Source organism: Petromyzon marinus, unplaced genomic scaffold, assembly GCF_048934315.1.
Source record: "Petromyzon marinus isolate PM22_M1 ecotype Great Lakes invasive population unplaced genomic scaffold, UKy_Petmar_22M1.pri1.0 PM_G_Scaffold_9, whole genome shotgun sequence".
Taxonomy (NCBI): domain Eukaryota; kingdom Metazoa; phylum Chordata; class Hyperoartia; order Petromyzontiformes; family Petromyzontidae; genus Petromyzon; species Petromyzon marinus.
The window spans coordinates 3,685,293-3,708,627 of record NW_027423046.1 but is presented as its reverse complement, the minus strand read 5'-3'; the positions used below and the strand labels follow the sequence as shown (position 1 = coordinate 3,708,627).

The 23,335-nt window shown below is 45.5% G+C and overlaps 1 pseudogene; it reads right to left on the bottom strand.

Annotated features, from left to right (window-relative positions):
- Positions 1-2,395: 2,395 nt before the first annotated feature.
- On the bottom strand, positions 2,396-14,312 carry LOC142921756 (putative RNA-binding protein 46 pseudogene; annotated as a pseudogene).
- Positions 14,313-23,335: the final 9,023 nt, after the last annotated feature.

Sequence of the window (23,335 nt, the reverse complement as noted above, 5' to 3'; positions counted from 1 at the left end):
GGACGCTACGTGCGCACGCTGCAGGTGCGTGCTCGGTGTGGGGGGGCACGGGGGAGTCGAGGCAATGGCAGAGTTGCTCCGAGACCGTGGCACCACAGCGGATCGGGAATTGCGTTGAAATCCGGCTCACGCAAAAGCACAAAAGGGGTGACCCAACGGGGCCCCGAAATCAAATCGATTCGCCGAGTCGACAAATGTGCATATTGCCCCGGGGATGGCAACTGACAGTCGAGTACGGAAAATCGTGATGTGCACCGATTCTGTTTATGTGCGACACAACTTCACGCCACATGGTCCCACGGGGAAAGACGGTGGCATAAGTAAATACAAAAACGAACCAGTAAACCATTGGTGATTGATCAAAGCTATGAAGGCGATGATCCAGGAAAATTATATTATGATGCTGTGGTAAAAGGTAATAAGTTACTCTAAAGTGCATGGCCATGGAAACGTTGGTAATGATTAGGAAAAAGTCTGAAATATGTTGACGTGTAAATCAGCAAATCAAATTAAATCCACAGAGGAGGGAAAGAAGGATCCCAAGCATGCGACACTCAGAACCAAAAGTGGCAGAGACTCGGCCGAGAGAGTGGAGAGAGAGAGAGAGGAAGAGACTTTTCAGGACTTTATTTCCACAAAAAGTAACAAAAAAACATTACAGCAAAAAAACACCAAAACTGAAAATCAATAAAACATCAAACTCTTAACAGCGGTATGTGCATGAAATACAAATGGCACTGGGATAGAGGCTGTGGAAACGAGGCGGTGCACGGACATCTCCGTGTGCAGCAAAGTTGTTCAAGGGTTTTTCAATTTGATAAAGAATCAAATGTTTTGACATCAGAATGCGATGTGAACAATATATATTTTTCTCCCGCACAAAACGAAATGTCAAACACCTGAATTCGTTTTTTCTTCAAGGATTCTGTTGTCGTAGTTACGTATGCAGTCTGCAAGTTTTTTTTTAATGTGGGCACGTGCAAATATTGTCTGGGTACATGAAAATATTTCTTTGAAAATGTGTCCTAGACACTATATTTGTAAGTTAATAAAAGTAGAATTGAAACATTAGCACAATGTAGATTTGTATATTGTAGGGTAGAAATATATTTATCATAGCGATGATCTAATATTGGTTTAATACAATTTATATTTTTACTTAGAATACTTTAGCCATGCAATAGACTAAATATAATGCTTGTGTTTTTAAAGAAAATAATATATTTACCAGGATTAAAGTTGTGCGAAATATGTTATAAAATCTGAGGCTTGGAGAATTGCATGCTGGGAATTAAATTGAGACAGAAAGGGGTTAATGCATGGCTTGCAGAGCAGGCGCACGTTACAGAGATTATTGACAAAACAGAATGCGATGTGAACAATATATATTTTTCTCCGCTACATTTTCAAAACGAAATGGCGTTGACATGTCAAACACCTGAATTAGTTTTTTCTTCAAGGATTCTGTTGTCAGTTTTCATTAAAGTGTAATGACAAGGTGACACCTGCTGACATCACAGGGTGACACCTGCTGACATCACAGGGTGACACCTGCTGACATGACAGGGTGACACCTGCTGACATGACAGGGTGACACCCGCTGGCCTGGCAAGGGCTTCACGGGTACGGCCACAGAGGTAACAGCCAATCAGGGAAGGAGGCGCATCTGGGGCAAAGGCAACAGGTGGGGCTAGCCGAGTTACTCCAGTAACCTGCTCGAAAGGTTCCACGAGAGGGCGTGGCCGGAGGCGGGGCCTAGCCACGCCTCTGGCCACGCCCTCTCGTGGAACCTGCTCGAAGGTTCCACGAGAGGGCGTGGCCAGAGGCGGGGCCTAGTCACGCTTCTGGCCACGCCCTCTCGTGTAACCTGCTGGAAGGTTCCACGAGAGGGCGTGGCCGGAGGCGGGGCCTAGCCACGCCTCTGGCCACGCCCTCTCGTGGAACCTGCTGGAAGGTTCCACGAGAGGGCGTGGCCGGAGGCGGGGCCTAGTCATGCCTCTGGCCACGCCCTCTCGTGTAACCTGCTGGAAGGTTCCACGAGAGGGCGTGGCCGGAGGCGGGGCCTAGCCACGCCTGGGGGGATATAAGGGGGAGCGGACCCGGAGCTCGGGGCTCGTGCGTGGGGTCCTGGGTCCTGGCGTGTCGCCGTTCGCCGACATCTCTCTCCGTCGTCGTCACGCCGCCAGCCGGAATCGTGGCCAAGAAGAGCCGGCACAGTCACGAGACGTTAACGTGGAAAGTCACTTGGTGAGACGTGCGGAGCGAGCGAGGTAGCGGCGCGTGGTCCGGTGAGAAGGAGCCAACGAGGACGTGTGTGGGGCGATGAGTCAAATGAAGTCAGGGGTGGTCCCCCCCCCCCCTCCCCGGGGTGGTCCCCCCCCCCCCCCCCCACGAGGGAAAAAGGAAAGGGGGCGGATGGCTGAAGGGAGAGCGGGCGGGAACGTGAACATAGAGAGTGAGTGGCCGGGCAATTTGCAGTTTGAACACCGCAATGGACGTGAGGTTCAGAGTGAACGCTAAGTGAGGGCTCGTGGGTAGAACATCGTCAGTGGTCTGACGAACGCCCCTGCAATGGACACATGTCATTACGGTACACGTCGCTTTTGGTGCAGGTACAGCACGTGGCGACCACCTGCTGGGTTATGGGGAAGGAGCCAGGTTACGCCGAGAGGTCCTGGAAGAGGCGGCTGGGAGGCGGTGTCGCGGCAGGGGCTTGGCACATTCTCAGAGGATTCGCATTGCTGAGGATGTTGTAGGCGAGCTGACACGCCACCTCCCGTGCTCGCTCCTCGCTGGAGCTCAGAAATTCGGGGAAGATGCCGGTGCCTTCTCCCACCCCGGGAATCGACACCTTATAGAGGAGGCCCACGGGTATCCCGGGCTCCGAGTAAGCGTGCAGCTCGAAGATTGGGTAGCTGATGCCGGCGGTCCGGCACAGCATCCGCAGCCGCACCTCCCACGACAGCATGGCCACCTCCGGCAGCGCCTCGAGAGCAATGGGCATGGGCCGCAGGTGGAGAGGTACCCACCACAGCTGCATGCGTGCCCCCCAGTCCCCAAATTGGCTGTGTGCGGCTTTGCCGGTGCCCGTGCACTCCGGCTGCAACAGGTCTGGCACCGCCGCCTCCATCTCCACCGCCGCGGCCGCAGCCACCCGTTCCGGGATGGCCCAGTCCACCTTTATGGTCCCGCCCCATAGCTGCAAGTTGATTCGAAGGAGTTTGCTCCGGGCTATGGCGGCCGCGTGATGGCTCCCGTACTCGATGAACGCGTAGCCTCGGTTGAGGGTTTTGTCCCAGCAACAGACGCTCATCGTGACGTCCACCACGCCCTCCGTGGCACAGCTCATCACCATCATCACCTCCGCTCGCTTCTTGTCCTTTGGCAGCCCCCCAATGAAGAGGCAGCGATTGTCCACGCTGATGCAGACTGCAATGCGGCGTCCGGGACGGATCTCGAATTTGTCGAGTTTCTTGACGGCATCCATGGCTTGGGCGAGCGTGGCGTAGGTAGCGAACGCATAGCCGCGGGTCTCTCCGCTATAATCCATCATGAGGCGGAGCTGGTAGAGCTTCCCCACCATCTCCAGCACGGGCACCAGCTCATCCTCGTAGAGGTCGCGCGGGATCCTCCCCAGAAACACCTCGCAGCCATGGGCGGGAGGGGGCCCCTGCCAGTCGGGCGGCGGTCCGAACTTCCTCTGTCCGTTCTCCTGGACGATGCTGTACCCCGTGCGCAACATGAGGACCGGCAGGACCTTCATACAGGCCATGCCGAGCACCGATGGTTTGGCTACTACGGTGGTGCTGGGGCAGCACCTTGGGGCCCGGTGGAGCCCTTGACACTCCGCGCGGTCGCCTCGTGCCGACAAAGCCACGGGGGGAATCAGCTCCTGAAAAGCCAAATCCCCGGCAGGAACTCGCTCGGCCCAAACCTACAGGCCAACAGTGAAGAGAGGAAGAGAGAGAGAGTGGAGACGGATGGAGAAAGAGAGACGCGTTTGTTCGGTCCATGGGCCTAAATGTGACGTTAGCGTAGCCTGTGCAGTATGCATACAGCGCTTTTGTCAATCCACTGCTGGATGAAGCCCTCCCCCACATTGCGCAGAGGAGACAGGAAACACAAACTCACACGGTTCCCGGCATGCGTTTGTTTGTCCTCGGAAATGTTCACCGAGCGATGATTTTGCGTTTCGAGCGGCGCTCACGAGGCGGCATTTGACTTTGCGCGGTGAACTTCGCCCGTGATGACGTCACTGGGCACGACAGGAGAGGTCGGCGCTGACTTTTAGCGCCGTTTTTTTTCTCCCCATCCAATAGTCCATGAAACGCTTCAAAATGAGACAGTTTGGCCGGTATCAAAGTATGACAAAATAAGAATAGATTTGATCCTTTTTAGCCAATAAAACGGGTGTTTAGATGTTCAAACACCAAACAGAAACCTTCTTCAATGAATCTTAAGATCTGTTTTATTGCCAGAAAGGATACAACCTATTCTTATTTTTTCATAGCCCATGAGATGTCTCCTTTGTCGGTACCACGTGAGGTGGCCTAAATTGAGCAGTTTCAATTTCTCTACGTGGCCAGTGATAAAGAAATTCAATGAGTGAGACTATCAAGTAATTTACTTTCATTTTCCATCCAAATAAATGGGTACGACTGAAGTGTTGCTACCTTAGGTGGTACCGAGTTCTGCTCTGGACCATGAGTGGGCCGTGTAATACATTTTGGCCAGTTTTCAACATTGTTAGGTCCCTAACAGCAACAGAGCTGGTTAAATTTCGATTTAAAGCTTTCGTGACTGCAATGATTCATCTTCTTTGGTTATTTCGGTAAAGTCACGTAGAATGAGAATAAAATAATAAATTGATAAATTATCAATCTGATAAGTCACGTAGAATGAGAATAAAATAATAAATTGATAAATTATCAATCTGATAAATTATCAATTTATTATTTTATTCTCATTCTACGTGACTTTACCGAAAGAACCAAAGAAGAGCAACAGAGCTGTTGTACTACAATTGTGTTCATATTGGATCATCTTTACAACAGAGCAGACATGCAGACAGAGCTAATGCTTAATGCTTTCAACCCTCGTTGTTGAAATGTGAGTTTACTTGCAAATGGAATCACAGTTCTAGATTTAAAGCTTTCGTGACTGCTAGGATCCATACCCTTTGGTTCTATTGGGTAAAGTCACGTAGGTAAAAAAATAAAATAACAAAAGTCACGACGTTTTGGCCACAACACAAGCGGCCTTCATCAGGTGAAGGGACGAGACTGTCTGGAGGACAGCGCTGGAGTGAAAAAAGCCATACTCAGATCACGACCTTTAAGCTGTGTGAGAAGAAACAAAGCGCCTTGACAAAGGAATTAGCATATAATTTAGCATTGAAATGGCTCATTGAAATAGCTAAGTTAAAGTATACACATCCGCAGAGGCACCCCTTGACAAAGGAATTAGCATAGAATTTAGCATTGAAATAGCTGAGTGATTAGCTTGTAACTGGTCACAGAAATAGCTATGTTAAAGTCAGAGCATATACATTCACCGAGGCACCTAGTACAAATCAAACAGGAGAATTTAGCGAAACACAACCACGCTCAGACTGCAGACCTTTAAACTGTGTGCGAGCAAACAAGGTGTCATGACAAAGAAATTCGCATAAAAAATTGCATTTGATTGGCCAATTTTAGAAAAGAGGTGGTGTACATGCCGGTAGACTTGCTATTGATGGTGTGAAAAGGGAATTTATAAGAGCTGCGAAAGTTTAGGGTACCACTACTTGAAAAATATACTGTACCATTGAAATTAGTTTAATGTTTAGTTCGATTTAGAACATCTTTCCAATGGTTGCTTAATTTGAAACCATCTTCTCGGTTGAAATTGTGTCTGTGTTTGTAGATCTGAATTGCCTCGTGAACAAATCTCTGATAAAAACCCGTGGGTTTGCAAAGAACCTTGGTATCGGGAGAAAATTATATCGTGATCACCCACAGTGTTGTAACAGTGATCAGCCACGGCAGAAGAATTCGTTTTGCCGTGTTTCAAATCTGATTTGTGCTCGCGAATTTGGTCAGAGACATGTCGCTTTGTCTCCCCGATATAGCAATCACCGCAGGTACAACTCAATTTGTAAACCCCGGGGTACTGTAAGTCAGAAATGATATCCTTCACGGATGGGATCAGATCACGAATTTTGTGTACTGTATTGAACCGGACCTGGATCTTGTGTTTGTTTAGAATTTTGGAAATCTATTTAGTAACGCCTGCTATATATGGTAGTGTGATGGTTTTGACCGGAGTATCAAGTGGTTGTTTCTGTATGGAGGGAGAGACAGCTTGGCGGATGGTATGGTCAGAGTAACCATTCCTTTTGAGGACCAGGTGTACATGTTTTAATTCACTGGTCAGGTGGTGTTGGTCCGAAATGCAATGAGCACTATGGTATAAAGTTTTGATGAGAGAATTATTTTTGGCTGGGTGGTGGTGGGAATCAGGTTTCAAGTAGGAATCTGTGTGGGTGGGTTTCCTGTAGACAGAATGAGCCATCAGGTCTCCTCTCAAACAGAACATCACTCAGCTATTTCAATGCTAAATTCAATGCTAATTCCTTTGTCAAGGGGTGCCTCTGCGGATGTGTATACTTTAACTTAGCTATTTCAATGAGCCATTTCAATGCTAAATTCTATGCTAATTCCTTTGTCAAGGCGCTTTGTTTCTTCTCACACAGCTTAAAGGTCATGATCTGCGCGTGGCTTTTTTTCACTCCAGCGCTGTTGTTGTATATGAGCCTTTTCCAAAATTGATATTAACAATAATATTTGCCGTTATATATATCTTTTTTTTAACAAACGAAAAAAATAATCAATAAAACCCGTAAGCCAGGCACACGAAAAACCAGATGTCGGTCATAAACAGGCCATTAATAAATAAATACTAAAACTCTCGAGGCGAGGATGGTAGCAGCTATCTGCGAAGATCTCCAGATGAACAAGAGTTTAATGTGCCCTAAGGGAGGTCACGCAGAGGGAAGCCCTCCGCAAGCCAGAAATGGCGCCCACGGGTTAAACCATTTTTTTTAAACAGTTAAAATTTAAAATGCAATAACAAGAATAAGCTAAAGTTAGCGGTCCTCGCGCTCACTCCAATTAAGACCAGGCCACCAGATACATCAGTGAATTATTATCCAATAATTAATTCGCTATCAAATGATTTTCACATTTAATACTTTTACTGTTAAAACAAAGCTTGGAGACAAAATACAGAGTCACATCAAATATTTTCGAGAAGGAATGAGACAACGGGCAAACTTGCGAAAGAGTTTAAACAATATCCCAAGCAACCCCGACCACCTTTGTCTCTCTCGCAGCGCGGAGAAGCAAGAATTACACCTTATCACAAGGGGCCATCTGGAAAAGCCAGCCGGGTTTGATGAGGAGACACACCCCACCCCACACACGGCAACCAGGCAAACAAAGTTTTAAAGAAATTGCAATATAACATTAATAATAACGTGTTAACCTTAAACGATATTCCATTATAGAACCTTACAGAACCAAGGGATATGGATTCCAACAATCAAGAAACGGACCTCTTAAACTCAGGATGAAAATTATTTTTCTTTTTAATAATTCCATCATAACAATGCGAACCTCGGTAACCCGAGAGGGGTGTCGGGAGGACGTAGTTACAAACACGAGTCTTGGCGAACATGGGACTAAATGGTATTTGAGAAATATAAAGTCGAAAGTATAAAGAGATAAGTGCTCCCGACCACCTTTGTCTCTCCCGCAGAGCGCGAGAGAGGAATTTCACGCCAGGGCAAACAGATCGTTATCGCAGGAGCCATCTGTACACACACGAACTCACACACAAACAGACCACGCCCCCCCCCCCCCCCCCACCTTTTCCACTGCGCAGAGAGAATTGTCTTTGAACATAACGGTCAGCCGCATTTTCAAAAGTCAGTCAATAGTCAAGAGTCAAGACAGATCAGCGAGTCAAGACGTCCACAGGACGAGCAGTCGCATGGAGCGGCTGGCTCCGAGCCTTGCTGAGTAGCGAGGATCGCATGAGTCGCCATGTATCAACGAAATTGAGTCATACAGCAGTGGAGAGAAACTGCTATCAGCGAATCAGCGCTGAGAGCGCTCGAGCATCTCCACAGGGAGAGAGCGTGCAACGTGGCTCAACCAGCAGCGGAAAAGCTTGGACAGCCGCCAACAACTTCAGCAAACCAGCGACCAAGCGCGTGCGACTTGAGTCATACAGCAGTGGAGGAAACCTGCTGTCAGAGAGCCGCCAACAACTTCAACAAAGAGAGCACGTGCGACTCGGCTCACTCAGCAGAAGAAAACTTGACCTGTCGCCCGCGAGCGCAGCATCAGATACTACAGCAGCGGAAAGAGCGCAGCCAGCAACGCCAAGCAAGAGCGTGCAGCAGCTCATCCAGCAGTGGAGGAAACTGCTGTCAGCGAACCAGCACGGGCGCGTTCGCGCATCTTCAAGGAGAGGGAGCGCGCGCCACCAGCGTGCCATCAGCACCAGCATCAGCACCAGCGCGCGAACAGCGTGCCACCGGCGTGCCACCAGCACCAGCGCGTGCCAACAGCATGCCACCAGCGTGCCACAGCTCGCAACTTCACGTCACCAGGGCTGAGAGGGAAACGGCCCCGCACTCAACACCCATCGGCGCGACGACGGCGAGCGTCGTGCTGACTCATCCAGCCAGCGGTGGACAGAAACTGGCAGTCGTTCGTATGCCCCTCCCCCACACTCCCTCCTCACTCCCCCACCGCTACACAACGAACAAACATTTTTTTGACAAGGAAATCAACCTAGGCGTTTGCTCAACGCAAGAAATCAACAACGCTCCCATTAAACATACAAGACTCATGATAACTGCGTCAACTATTAGCTGATAACGAAAAACATCGCCACCCATTGAGTTACGTTGATGAGGCAATCAGAATTATTTCAGTCGAACGCTTTAATTGCATAATCGTTGATGAATCAATGAACGAACATCGCCGTGGTACTGTGCTGACGATTTCAAGCATAATAATTTCGCATATCAGAATGTGTTAAGGATTGGATACGAATCAAAGACCGAGTGCCGTCTTGTGTAATCATTCAAGTATACGAATTAGCATATAATAGAGTTAAGGTTTGATAGAATAGTTATGCATGTTTAATCTCTCTCTCAACAACCGATTGATTGCGTTACGCGTCGGGAATTAACCACAGGTGCCGCTATCGAGGTGAAACAACGCAATCGTGATGGTATTATGTTAATGCTGTGTTGAAATTCCAAAATCCCGAGATTGAGTTTTCATATTATCCTAAATTAAAGTTAGCTAGAAAATAAAATTGATTAAAGCAGGTTTGTGTGTGATTCTTCCTGAAATTCTGCATATTGTTCTGCGTATGAGATCTGAATCCTGGGGACCTATCATAAGCACACTATCACCACACATAATCCATAACACACATAATTCATAATGTTCAATCGAGAGTAATCGTATCCTTATCGATAATACGGAATTAAAGAGCAGAGTCGAATCGACTCTCTCTCATTCGTGCTCACAACACCTACAGAACTGCATACGATTAATCGCGTTGTTCAAATTCATAACACAATCGTCACCGAGGCTCGACCTAATTATCATAACGACCTGCATTATCATAACCATGCCCACTCGCATAATTAATACGATCATCTCTCGAATCAGCATAATTTATGCACATAATTACACAAATTAACATAATTTCGGATGAATTTTGCAAATTTCATTTAATTTTCATTATTTTCATCAATTTTCATAACACCTATATATACAACAGTTCCAACCTGGACATCGATTCCCATGCTCGCTGCTACTCAACTGACATCCCTACGAGAGAGAGGCTCTACCTCGGTAAACAACAACCACCACTACCACCAGCATGAGAATTTCTCACCTCGGATTTCAGTGCAAGCGCGGATCGGCAGCCTCCTGTTACGCGCGACGTCACGCGGAAGCATGTTGGGGGAGTGTGAATACCTTGGTGACATGACGTCACTAGCGAGATACACCTCCCGCTGGCACTTCATGCCGACGAGGTCATGCTGAGTGGTGACGTCACAGAGCGGGGATGGAGTTTAAGTTGATTTAGCTTCATTTTTCATTGCCCCCTCCCTTGGGTGCGTGAACTCAGCAACAACGTGGACATTATTGTGTGTACAGTGTGTGTACGTACACACACTGTGTGTGTAGTGGGGGGCAAAGGCGGTGCATTGGTCAGTCATCTGAGTCAGTCGACCCAAGGCATCTTATCATCAATTTATTTTTATTTGTTAATTGTATAAAAAAATTGTTTAACCTTTAATTTAGTTTTCTATCTACGTGACTTTACCGAAAGAACCAGGAATATGGTAGCGTATTCTCTATTTGTTGCAGAGGTTTAACGTTCAAATCCGACAGGCACACCTGGCTACCCCAGTAACATTCACCACAATATGCGCTGTTCTGCTTCACGGCGGATGTCAAACAGAGTATTGTGTCACTTACAACGCACAGGTCATTGCATGTTGGTGTAACGGTCAAAATTGTGGTTAATTCCAGACATTATCCGGAAACTCCACAATGTAGATGACGCGTCAATGATCGCCCCCTACCGACAGACTCATGCCACGTGCAGGCCGGTGGAGGGCCACCTTGTGCCACACAGGGGCAGCTGCCACTAGGGGGCAGCCTTCGATTGTTTGAGATGAGATTCGATACGAAACACCGAGTTGCTGAGGCAATTAGGCAAGCGACTTATGAGTGAAAATATGTTGTTCATAACGTAGTGAATGCTTGGGAGCTTAATTATCTCTCGCTCACAGATTTACCCAGCCCACAGATCTTACATATGAACAGCTAACGGTCAGTGAGGTCAGCAGCACTGTAGGTTCTGGTGTCAAGGACATGGGCCTGCATTCGCTGGTCCACTGCTATATAGTCCAGCGGATGTTCTTGCTTGGACCCGGCGTGAATCCAAGATGTTATCTGGATGCACAGATGCCAGAACAGCGTGTTGGCCATGACAAGCCCACAGGCTCCACAGAAGTCTAACAGCCTCCTACCGTTGTTATTGAGTTGATCTGGCCCATGCCTTCCAATCGCTCCAGACCAGGTGCCAGCATCATCACCAACTCGGGCATTGAAGTCACCCAACAGGATGACTCTATCCCGAGGGACCACTTTTAGCTAACACCTGTGACAGGAGGTCATAGAAGGAATCTGAATCCACGGGCTTGCCTGCATCCCTCCACTGATGTTCGTCTTCGGTGGGGGCGTAAGCAGCCACCACCACCATTCTCTGCCTCCTGTTGATGGGGAGGCGAGCCCAAAGTAGCCTGGGGCTTACAGCTTCCCACACCTCGCCGCCACCTTCCCACGCCGCCTTCATTCTTTTTTTCAGAATAAGAGCCACTCCTTGTTGTTTGGCAGTCTCCTGCCCCGAGTGGATGACTCTGCACCCCTCATGATGATTGGAGTCAGAGCCGGTCCACTGGATCTCCTGAATGCCACAGAGATCCAGGCAGTACCGGTCCAGCTCTGTGCAGAGTAGCAGCCTCTCCTCCACGTGGCCACTCTCAGTGACTTTTTGCCATTTCTAGAGGAACCCCAAGGGTAAGGATTCAGGCATTGCTCCTCACAATGTTATCGTCTGGCATTACAACCACCAACAACACACCTGTATTTGAATTGCAAGTAACTTTAATGAACACAACGCAACCCAAACAACCGTTCGTTTGAAAAACATATCCTAAAGAATCGTCACTGGGTGTTGGCTGTGAGCGGGAATCAAACTCGAGTCGTCATGTTTGTAGAGCAGCGCACTAACTGCTAGACTACCGCCACACACGTTACACACACACATGGTACACACACACAATATATACACACACACACACAGTACACACGCACGCACAGTACACACACACAGTACACACACGCACGGTACACACACACACACGCACGGTACACACACACGGTACACACACACATGCAAGTACACACACACACAGTACACACACACACGCACGGCACGCCCTCACTCCTTCAGTCACGTGACTAAGGTTGACGTGCCGCCCCGTCTCCCGAGGTGACCTCTTGGCTCTCTCGTCTCTCCTCGACACGTAGATTCATTTCTTACTCTTACCTAGAAACGTCATTGTCTGTGTCTGTGGACGCAACTTGCGAGGAATTGTACTCACACACTGTGGGGTTTACGTTTCAAATAAAGTGCCCAGATACCACGCGATAAGCCCCGTGGTGAGCCAGTGCTATTCGTAGTTACAATCCGTCAACATGAAAGTAATTAAATTAACAATTTATTACTAATCTCCATATATATCAAAGGCAAAGTTGTGAATGTGTGTGTCTGTTCAAAATGTTTAGCGTACTTCCCGACACGCACCAAGCTTGAAATTTGCCATGTGGGTAATTTCCAGACTGTACACCATGCAAACATTATAAAAATACACTTTTGTATATTTTTTTGGGGGGCGCGCAATAATGGATAAGCATGAAAACACCAAGACACATAGGACTTACTTTGATTAGAATCTTGGAATTGATTGTGTACATGTTGAAATTGGTAAATTTGCATTTTGAGCACACTGCTGTTTTAATAAATGTTCATGATTCTGAGAATATAAGTGTAATTCTGAGCATCATAATGACCATATTGGAATTGTCATCATGAATGAGGGTTCAATTATTTTTTATAATAGGAATGCGGTTTTGAGCATGACTATTGCTATTTCGGACTCATTAATGACAATAGATTGATGATTAAATTGCGATTTTGTTTTGCTCATCAATCAGGACACTGTTAATGATGCGCATGCCCATAAATTGTTGAAATGACTAGAAATGCAAGTTGTGTATACTCTCCAACCCCATTCCTCTACCTACCCATTCCCTTGGCGGGCTCCATGCCCACTTAAAACCCATGACGGTGACGATTCCACCCATCGCTGTAACAATCAAAGCACCTCCAACTTCTGAATGCAAAGGTGCTGGTTGGTGTAACGCCAAAACACATCGTCAACGCCGCTCCCAAGCCCGCCCTACGTTAGTTAAAGCGTTAGAATCAACAAAATAAAAAGTTCCACAGAGGAAACTAAAATGACATTACGCAATCCCCAAAGTTGCACGCGGTAGGCTACACGACTCGGAGAACAACGTCAGACTTCAAGACTTGCATCGCCATCATCATCATTCTTCCTCTCCACAAGTCATCGCACGTCAATATTCAATAAGCTGCACACACGTGCAAGTCACCTCTCGACCCGCCACCTGCACAGTTAACGCGATCAGACCCAGGGGTCAAATTAAAATTGTGTCGTCTTTGGTGACGTATTACAATCGGTGTAATTTTAATGATTTACGTACAGCAACTGCTGTACGTACATCGAATTATCTCATTGACAACGGGGTCCACTTTTGCGGTATTTGCGTGCGGTCTTTTAATTATATAGATACGTAGTCAGTTCATTAGTATGGGGTTCCTCTATAAGGAATTGTAATTGTAAAATGTATTACTTAATAATACGATTCCAGGCCGCACTTAGCTTGTAGCAGTCAGAGCAGTTAAAATGACTGTACATGTGTAGGTATGAAATAAAGTAAATTTAATTTAAATAAAATAAATGTAATTTATTAAAAATTTAAATTAAACGTAGGTATAAAATAAATTTAATTTAAATAAATTTAATTTATTAAAAAAATCAATTTAATTTAACGTATGTATGAAATAAAATTTAATTTATTACAAATTTAAATTAAATTTAACGTAGGTATAAATTAAAATTAATTTAAAGTATAAAAAATATTCATTTATAAAAAAATACGTAGGTATAAAATAAATTTTAATTAAAATAATTCCAATTTTAAATTAAATTTAACGTAGGTATGAAATACATTTTAATTAAATTAATTAAAAATTTTAATTAAATTTAACGTAGGTATAAAATAAATGAAATAATAAATTTCATTTTCTACCTCCGTGACTTTACCGAAAGACACAAAGAGTATGGACCCACGTGACATCAAGGCTGTCCTAGTCTAGGCAAGGCCTCAGGGTGTACCGGGCCTTTCACAACAACAGCAGCAGCAACAACAACGGTTCTCTTGAGAAAATGCTTTAAAAAATAAAGTCAACGTAGCTTACCTTGACACTCGCGAACTTTAATGATTAAAATAATTAAAACAAAACTAAACACTCACACGCACAAGGGCGCGCGGCTTTCAGCGTGTAAGGCATTAAAAATGGTAGCGTCCTCCCGCGATCTGATTGGTCGCCGCGTGCCAAAGTGGGGAGGGGGGAGGGCCAGCGATCCGATTGGTCGAGAGGCAAACCTGGGCGCGTCTCCAGCGATGGTGCGCAGCGATTGGTCAACGGTTGACCTATGCTAATTTTGGTATGCTAATATATTTTAATCTTGACTTAAAGCTTTCGTGACTGCAGTAATTCATATTCTTAGCTCTTTCGGTAAAGTCACGCTGAAGGGAAACAATAAAATATATATAAAACAATAAAAATTCTCACGACGTTTCAACCATAACACAAACGGTCGTCATCAGGTGTGTCGGTTTGCAATAATTTATTTACTTTAAAACGGTGTATTTCTTTATTTATAAAAAAAACGTCAGCACCACGCGCAGCGATTTGGCAGTTTATTTAGAAGGACTAGTCCATCTATGTTCTGAAAAGAGGAGGGGGGAGACAAAAAATTTATGTATGTTGTCTGAAAGCCACCGTAAGCGTGAATGGCTGCGCTATTCTCCCTCACGGCCAATACCAGCGACAATTAGGGGCCGTCCGTGAATGACGTCTAGAGGGGGGGGCGGGGTCAGACGTTTGTGACGATGTGTGACGAGGGGGGGGGATTTGAGAAACATGACGTCACATCAAATTGCGCAACTTTAAATAAATATAAACACGTTCTACTTAATTAGACTTTGTAATAAATGTTTTCTACCTACATCAGAGTGCAGCGTCACATTAACAACGCACTACAATGACAACAATAGTTTAAAGTGATTTGAAGCATGTTTTATTTTTTGGGGGGGGTGGGGGGGGCAGAGCTTTGTGACATCATAATTGAGGGGGGAGGGGTCTGACTTTGTGACGTCGTGTGACGATGGGGGCGGGGGGGGGGTCAAAAATCCTCTAAAATCACGTGACGTCATTTAAGGTCGGCCCCTTACCTGAAGCAGTCCTGAGCGTCACTTAGGTGGACTCAGCCATAATTAAGGAGGTGGTGAGGTGGGTGGGGGTGCTAACATCAGAATTTGAGAGACGAGCGGCCAGCCGTGGTTCTGTCCACACCAGCCCCTGGTGGTGTTCCATTGCGACCCTCACCGGTGCTCGCTAACAGCGCACGCCCAGTGGGAGTCGATGAGTCCATGGGTTTCTGTGCGAGTCCGTGGGTCCATGTGTGGGTCTGTGGATGCGTCAGTCTACATTGGGGAGCCTTTGTCTTTGCAGTTTGGGGACTAGTGCAGCACTAGTGTGTAGTAGTGTATAGTGTAGTGTATAGTGTAGTGTATAGTGTAGTGTGTAGTGTAGTGTATAGTGTAGTGTATAATAGTGTATTGTATAGTAGTGTATAGTGCAGTGTATAGTAGTGTATAGTGTAGTGTATAGTGTAGTGTATAATAGTGTTTAGTGTATATTGTAGTGTATAGTGTAGTGTAGTGTGTAGTAGTGTATAGTAGTGTAGTGTATAGTGTAGTGTATAATAGTGTATAGTGTAGTGTATAGTGTAGTGCATAGTGTAGTGTATAGTAGTGTGAATAGTAGTGTATAGTGTAGTGTATAATAGTGTTTAGTGTAGTGTATATTGTAGTGTATATTGTAGTGTATAGTAGTGTATAGTAGTGTATAGTGTAGTGTATAGTAGTGTAGTGTATAGTGTAGTGTATAGTAGTGTATATTGTAGTGTATTGTGTAGTGTATAGTAGTGTGTAGTGCATATTGTAGTGTATATTGTAGTGTATAAGTGTAGAGTGTAGTGTATAGTAGTGTAGTGTATAGTAGTGTATAATGTAGTGTATAAGTGTATAGTGCAGTGTATAGTAGTGTAGTGTATAGTGTAGTGTATAAGTGTATTGTATAGTAGTGTATATTGTAGTGTATAAGTGTATAGTGTAGTGTATAGTAGTATAGTGTATAGTGTATAGTAGTGTATAGTGTAGTGTATAGTAGTGTATGGTGTAGTGTATAGTAGTGTAGTGTATAGTGTAGTGTATAATAGTGTATTGTATAGTAGTGTATAGTGTAGTGTATAAGTGTATAGTGTAGTATATAGTACTGTAGTGTATAGTGTAGTGTATAATAGTGTTTATTGTAGTGTATAGTGTAGTGTATAGTTTAGTATACTAGTTATCACGTGACTAGTGTAGCTAGCCAGGTGGTGACCACACCCGTGTGTGCATCTCCACTCGTCCGTGTTTGCAAGTAAGCGCTCGTGTGTGTATGTGCACCCGCGTGTTTGTTTGTGTTTGTATGTATGCACACTGTTGCACATGGTTCGCTCGTGTGGGTGCGTAGTGGAACGCACTGCTCATGAAAACATTGCCTCGCTACGCCGTAAACGCTGCGGCACAACAGGAGGGAACTGCAGGGATGAGGCTCTCCGCTCGTGGTGCTGTGAATTAAAACAGCGCCAGGGTGGAGCGTCCCGTCCCTACAGCTCGTAGCTGTGACGGAGTGAGAGTGATCAGAGGACAGCCACCATGGTTGCCAGGTAAGGGGAGACTTCACCCGGAACTCTCCTCCACACGTGTTCCCCTTGAACATTGTCGCAATAAACGTACGGTCAGGAATCTTTAAAATATCCGACCTTTGTTGTTCCGCAAGAATATTAATGCTCAAACTCGTATCGAACTCTTCATGAATTCACTTGGTCAAACAGTTCAGGTACTCGGCAAAGCATTTCACCACCCGGTATGCAACAGTTAAACAATCTACTCCAAATCAACACCAAAATGTCAAATTATCATCCACCATTGACTTCCACATCGATGGAAGCCATTTGCCATGACGTCCAAGCCATTAAACACCGGAACAACGAACGTGCCATTCAAGTACATCTTGAAACCCACTATCTGAAGTACTTTGTATTAAACAATAACTAAATAATAAAGATGTTTACAATATTGAGCGAAGTTATAGTCACGGACTTTTTCCAACTTTAGCTCAATAGGACCACAAAAGCTCAGATATGTGGTGCATAATAAATTAATCAATTTGATTGAAATGATCAACTGGCTAAACACTTTTCGATTTCAACATCACCTTATAAAAGAATAACATTTTAAATATAAGCGCACAACTTTATCTGTGATGAGCGCTGCACTTTCCGTTGTTTTCATGCAGGGGGCGCTGCAAAACGACGGACCCCCTGCATGGACGACGGCGGCGCAGGGACAGACGTTCGATTACGTTGGAATGGATCTGCAGACGGCGGTCTTCTCGCACGGCCAGCAGCTCCGTGTCGCCTTATCTCGATCCCGCAATCCCAAACAGGTGAAAGTCCGCATCGAACCGAACCCCCGGCAAGGCCATCTACTTAACGTTGAGAGAAAATTCACACGAAATGTCCTTTTCAATGAAGTCTTCCACATGTAAATTGATACAAGCTTTTAATGAAGAAATAAAATAATCTAATTCAAAACACAACACAATCAAAAGATGTTTCATTTTAAAACTTCAAAACGGAGCACCGGGTGCTTGCGTGAATGCGTCCTTCGTGTGCAAATGTTGTGACTTTCCTGGCCTGAAGGCCGTCAATGTGTTGGACCCTTATTGGTGCACAGCGTCTCAACAACAGCAGTGGGGTTTGCTTCAACCGATGGTTACGAACATCCAGACGTCAATCAGCAAGGAGCATTTCTAGTCCTAGTTAGACAAAATCTACGTCAACACGTAAGACAAACTACAATTCGTGTTGTAGAGAATGTACCTCCTCTACATGTAACTTTTAAGCGGTATGCCTTGTAACTGATGAATGATCCGCGCGTGCTCCCTATTTCAAAGACGATGAGTTGCTCCAGAGGCAGACGCTTCGTGGAACACAAAAGTACCCTTTGACCTGTATCACAAGAACAACGGGTATCACCTGAGTTCTCTGTACAGGTTACTTCCAAAACACACACACTTTGTCCTAACATCACTTATTCAATGTTTGACCCTTACAGATCAAATGTTACAAGTATGCACAAAACCAGACAAGTATACATTCTAAATTATTGACAGGCATATTAACAAAATTGGATTACTGCAGTGAAATATACTGCATCACGTTACATCGTATTAACAAGAAGCTTTTACAAAAAAAGTTGCACAGTCTGCTTCACAGTGTATGTAAAACATACTATGGTGTCATTCAAAATGAGTAGGCCATTGCATGCTGGCGTCTGAGTAAAAATGTAGCAAATTCTAAACATTACCTACAAACTACACAATTGAGATGACACATCAATCATCGCCCCCTACTGACAGGCTCTTGTGCACATGCAGGCCGGTGCAGGGCCACCACCTTGTGCCACACAGGGACAGCTGCTACTTGGGGATGCTCTTCGAGCATTTGAGATGATGTACAAAACTCCAAGTTGCTGAGGCGATTAACCAAGCACCATGTAAAAGCAATTGTTATAACATAGTGAATGCTTGGGAGCTTATTGGCTCTTGCTCCTGGTTAGATATCTACCCAACCCACGGGTCCACAAAGTGTTCAACTTCACATTATTGTCATTAAAGGCCTGTGACAAAGGTGCATTTATTGTAGCGACATCGTCTCTGGCTTACACATCTACCGGGTCTCCACTTGACTTTGTGTTGTCTAGGAGCAAGTCCACCCACACCTCTACTTCCACAAACTGCTGGGAGTTGCCTCACTCTGACTCAGAGAGAGAATTCTCCTCCTGCTTCACGATGTGAAGGTCCCATTTTGGAGTTGAATCTTCATCTTCACATTTTACCTTCACTTCTTCGCTCATCACCTCTTCACATTTCACCATGACCTCTTCATATTCCACCTTTATACCTTTAAAAGTGTCCAAGCTGGGATTTTCGTCCGGTTCTTGTTTCATGAGGGATGGGCTCATTGCGGCACTTTGACTTTCACAAGCTGATTTCAGACTCCACTCCTTGTGGATCTTCTGATGCTTGTATGTTCTCTGGTGGACTTGAAGATTTGATGAATGTGCAAATGCATTCCCACACACAGTGCACTTGAAGGGTTTCTCTCCCATGTGTGTTCTCTGGTGTTTTTTAAGAGCAGATGACCGTGAAAATGCCTTCCCACAAACAGTGCACTGGAAGGGTTTCTCTCCCGTGTGTGTTTTCTGGTGCCTTTGAAGATTAGATGAATCTGAAAATGCCTTCCCACAAAAACTGCACTTAAAGGGTTTCTCTCCCGTGTGTGTTCTGTGGTGTTTTTAAAGAGCAAATGAACCTGAAAATGTCTTCCCACACACACTGCACCTGAAGGGTTTCTCTCCCGTGTGTGTTCTCTGGTGTTTTTTAAGAGTAGATGAATCTGGAAATGCCTTCCCACACACAGTGCACTTGAAGGGTTTCTCTCCTGTGTGTGTTCTCTGGTGTATTTTAAGAGCAGATGACCGTGAAAATGCCTTCCCACACACACTGCACCTGAAGGGTTTCTCTCCTGTGTGAGTTCTCTGGTGGGTCTTAAGAACTGATGGCCATGCAAATGGCTTGTCACACACACTGCACTTGAAGGGTTTCTCTCCCATGTGTGTTCTCTGGTGTCTTTGAAGATGAGATGAATCTGAAAATGCCTTCCTACACACACTGCACTTGAAGGGTTTCTCTCCCGTGTGTGTTCTCTGGTGTGTTTTAAGAGCAAATGAACCTGAAAATGTCTTCCGACACACACTGCACCTGAAGGGTTTCTCTCCCGTGTGTGTTCTCTGGTGTTTTTTAAGAGTAGATGAATCTGAAAATGTCTTCCCACACACACTACACTTGAAGGGTTTCTCTCCCGTGTGTGTTCTCTGGTATGTTTTAAGAGCAGATGACCATGAAAATGTCTTCCCACACACACTGCACCTGAAGGGTTTCTCTCCCGTGTGTGTTCTCTGGTGTGTTTTAAGAGTAGATGAATCGGAAAATGTCTTCCCACACACAGTGCATTTGAAGGGTTTCTCTCCCGTGTGTGTTCTCTGGTGTTTTTTAAGAGCAAATGACTGTGAAAATGCCTTTCCACACACACTGCACTTGAAGGGTTTCTCTCCCGTGTGTGTTCTCTGGTGTTTTAAGAGCAAATGAATTTGAAAATGTCTTCCCACACACACTGCACTTGAAGGGTTTATCTCCCGTGTGTGTTCTCTGGTGTCTTTGAAGATGAGATGAATCTGAAAATGCCTTCCCACACACACTGCACTTGAAGGGTTTCTCTCCCGTGTGCATTCTCTGGTGTGTTTTGAAAGTAGATGAATCTGAAAATGTCTTCCCACACACACTGCACTTGAAAGGTTTCTCTCCCGTGTGTGTTCTCTGGTGTGTTTTAAGAGCAGATGAATCTGAAAATGCCTTCCCACACACACTGCACTTGAAGGGTTTCTCTCCCGTGTGTGTTCTCTGGTGTGTTTTAAGAGCGGATGACCATGAAAATGTCTTCCCACACACACTGCACCTGAAGGGTTTCTCTCCCTTGTGTGTTCTCTGGTGTGTTTTATGAGTAGATGAATCTGAAAATGTCTTCCCACACACAGTGCATTTGAAGGGTTTCTCTCCTGTGTGTGTTCTCTGGTGTTTTTTAAGAGCAAATGACTGTGAAAATGCCTTTCCACACACACTGCACTTGAAGGGTTTCTCTCCCGTGTGTGTTCTCTGGTGTGTTTTAAGAGCAAATGAATCTGAAAATGTCTTCCCACACACACTGCACTTGAAGGGTTTCTCTCCCGTGTGTGTTCTCTGGTGTCTTTGAAGATGAGATGAATCTGAAAATGCCTTCCCACACACACTGCACTTAAAGGGTTTCTCTCCCGTGTGTGTTCTCTGGTGTGTTTTAAGAGTAGATGAATCTGAAAATGTCTTCCCACACACACTGCACTTGAAAGGTTTCTCTCCCGTGTGTGTTCTCTGGTGTGTTTTAAGAGCAGATGACCATGAAAATGTCTTCCCACACACACTGCACCTGAAGGGTTTCTCTCCCGTGTGTGTTCTCTGGTGTGTTTTAAGAGTAGATGAATCTGAAAATGTCTTCCCACACACAGTGCATTTGCAGGGTTTCTCTCCCGTGTGTTCTCTGGTGTTTTTTAAGAGCAAATGACTGTGAAAATGCCTTTCCACACACACTGCACTTGAAGGGTTTCTCTCCCGTGTGTGTTCTCTGGTGTGTTTTAAGAGCAAATGAATCTGAAAATGTCTTCCCACACACCCTGCACTTGAAGGGGTTCTCTCCCGTGTGTGTTCTATGGTGTCTTTGAAGATGAGATGAATCTGAAAATGCCTTCCCACACACACTGCATTTGAAGGGTTTCTCTCCTGTGTGTGTTCTCTGGTGTGTTGTAAGAGCAGATGACTGTGAAAATGCCTTCCCACACACAGTGCACTTGAAGGGTTTCTCTCCTGTGTGTGATCTCTGGTGGGTCTCAAGAACTGATGGCCATGCAAATGCCTTGTCACACACAGTGTACTTGAAGGGTTTCTCTCCTGTGCAAGTTCTCTGGTGCTGTGTCAAATTTACAGTCCGATCCGTGCTGTATGCACGCTGGTCGCATTGTTGACTTGTCATCCCGGCTTGCTGTGCTGAGGGCCTTTGCTCCATCAGACCAGCGTCAGCTGCAGACAGAAAATAAGAATATCCACACCATCTACACGTCAGTATCGAGCCATGGAGGAATTAATATATACAGTCACATGTGACTTACACGTCTATATTCATTCATGTATTCATGACTAGCTGTGCTACCCGGCTTCGCCCGGGACTTGGATCCACCACGTCCGGCCGCCTTTGTCTCCCCAGTGGCGATGTTCACACCACAGCAGTTACTCGTTTGAGGCTGAGTCGACCTAGGGGAGGCCCAGAAGCGGTTCAAATAATCGTCACCGGTGGTGGCCATGAGCGGGAATCGAACTCGGGTCACCGGGTTTGAAACGTAGCGCAGCGCTAACCGCTACACTACAATGTGTTACTCTTCCACACACACACAGACACACACAGACACACACAGACACACAGACACACACACAGACACACACACAGAGACACACACACAAACACACAGACACACACACACAGACACACACACAGACACATACACAACGCTAACCACTACACCACAATGCGTGACGCTTCCACGTGCGAGGGTCACGTGACAGATTTGACGTCACAGCTCACTTGGCGTCCAAAAAATCTATGCATTATTGAGCTCCCCTCTACCCCCCCAACAAAAACACAAAAGTGTATTTGTATAATGTTTGCACGGTGTACAGTCTGGAAAGTACCCACATGGAAAATTTCCAGTTTGTTGCATGTCGGGAAGTACGCTAAACATTTTGAACAGACAACACACACAATCATAACTTTGCCTTTTATATATATTTGGAGATGCAGTGAAAAACTTTCCCAAATTCATCACGCGGTTTCAGTTTTTTTTTATTTTCAGTTTGATTTATTTTGGTTATAGTCCCGTGAGCCATTCGGCTCTTGAATCGGGTGCAACCACAACAAGCAACAAAACAAAAACACGACCAAGAAAAACATCTTACAGTGACTGTGTGACTGTGCAAACAGCACTGTCATGGCACGCAATGAGAGGGCAAATGTCATAAACATTCCTGTAAGCCCTCGCATCTTCAACATTAATGTTGCCATAGAAACGTTGTGGGGTTTTTTGCTTCATTGTAAAAAAAGAAAAATGATTATCTGTTATTTTTATTTTATTTTCTATCTACGTGACTTTACCGAAAGAACCAAGAATATTAATTCCTGCAGTCACCAAAGTTTTAAGTCAAAACATTCACACACGTTGACAAAGCCTCACCTTGTGTTGTTGTGGGCAGGTTGCTTCTGATAACAAGAGCGGTATAGCAGCTCAAGCGGGCTTGGCCTGCTAACAAAAAATGAAAAATAAAAACTGCGTGAATATTTACAATAAAACAAAGTTTCAAAGTGGCGAGCCGGGTGAAGACAAATTAAACTTAAGCGAGATAATTAAAGTAAACGCAATCAGGCGAGGGCAGGAGGCAAGGCCCCGCGTGGCTAGGCTCCGCGTTGTAAAGTTCCAACCTGGACATCGATTCCCATGCTCGCTGC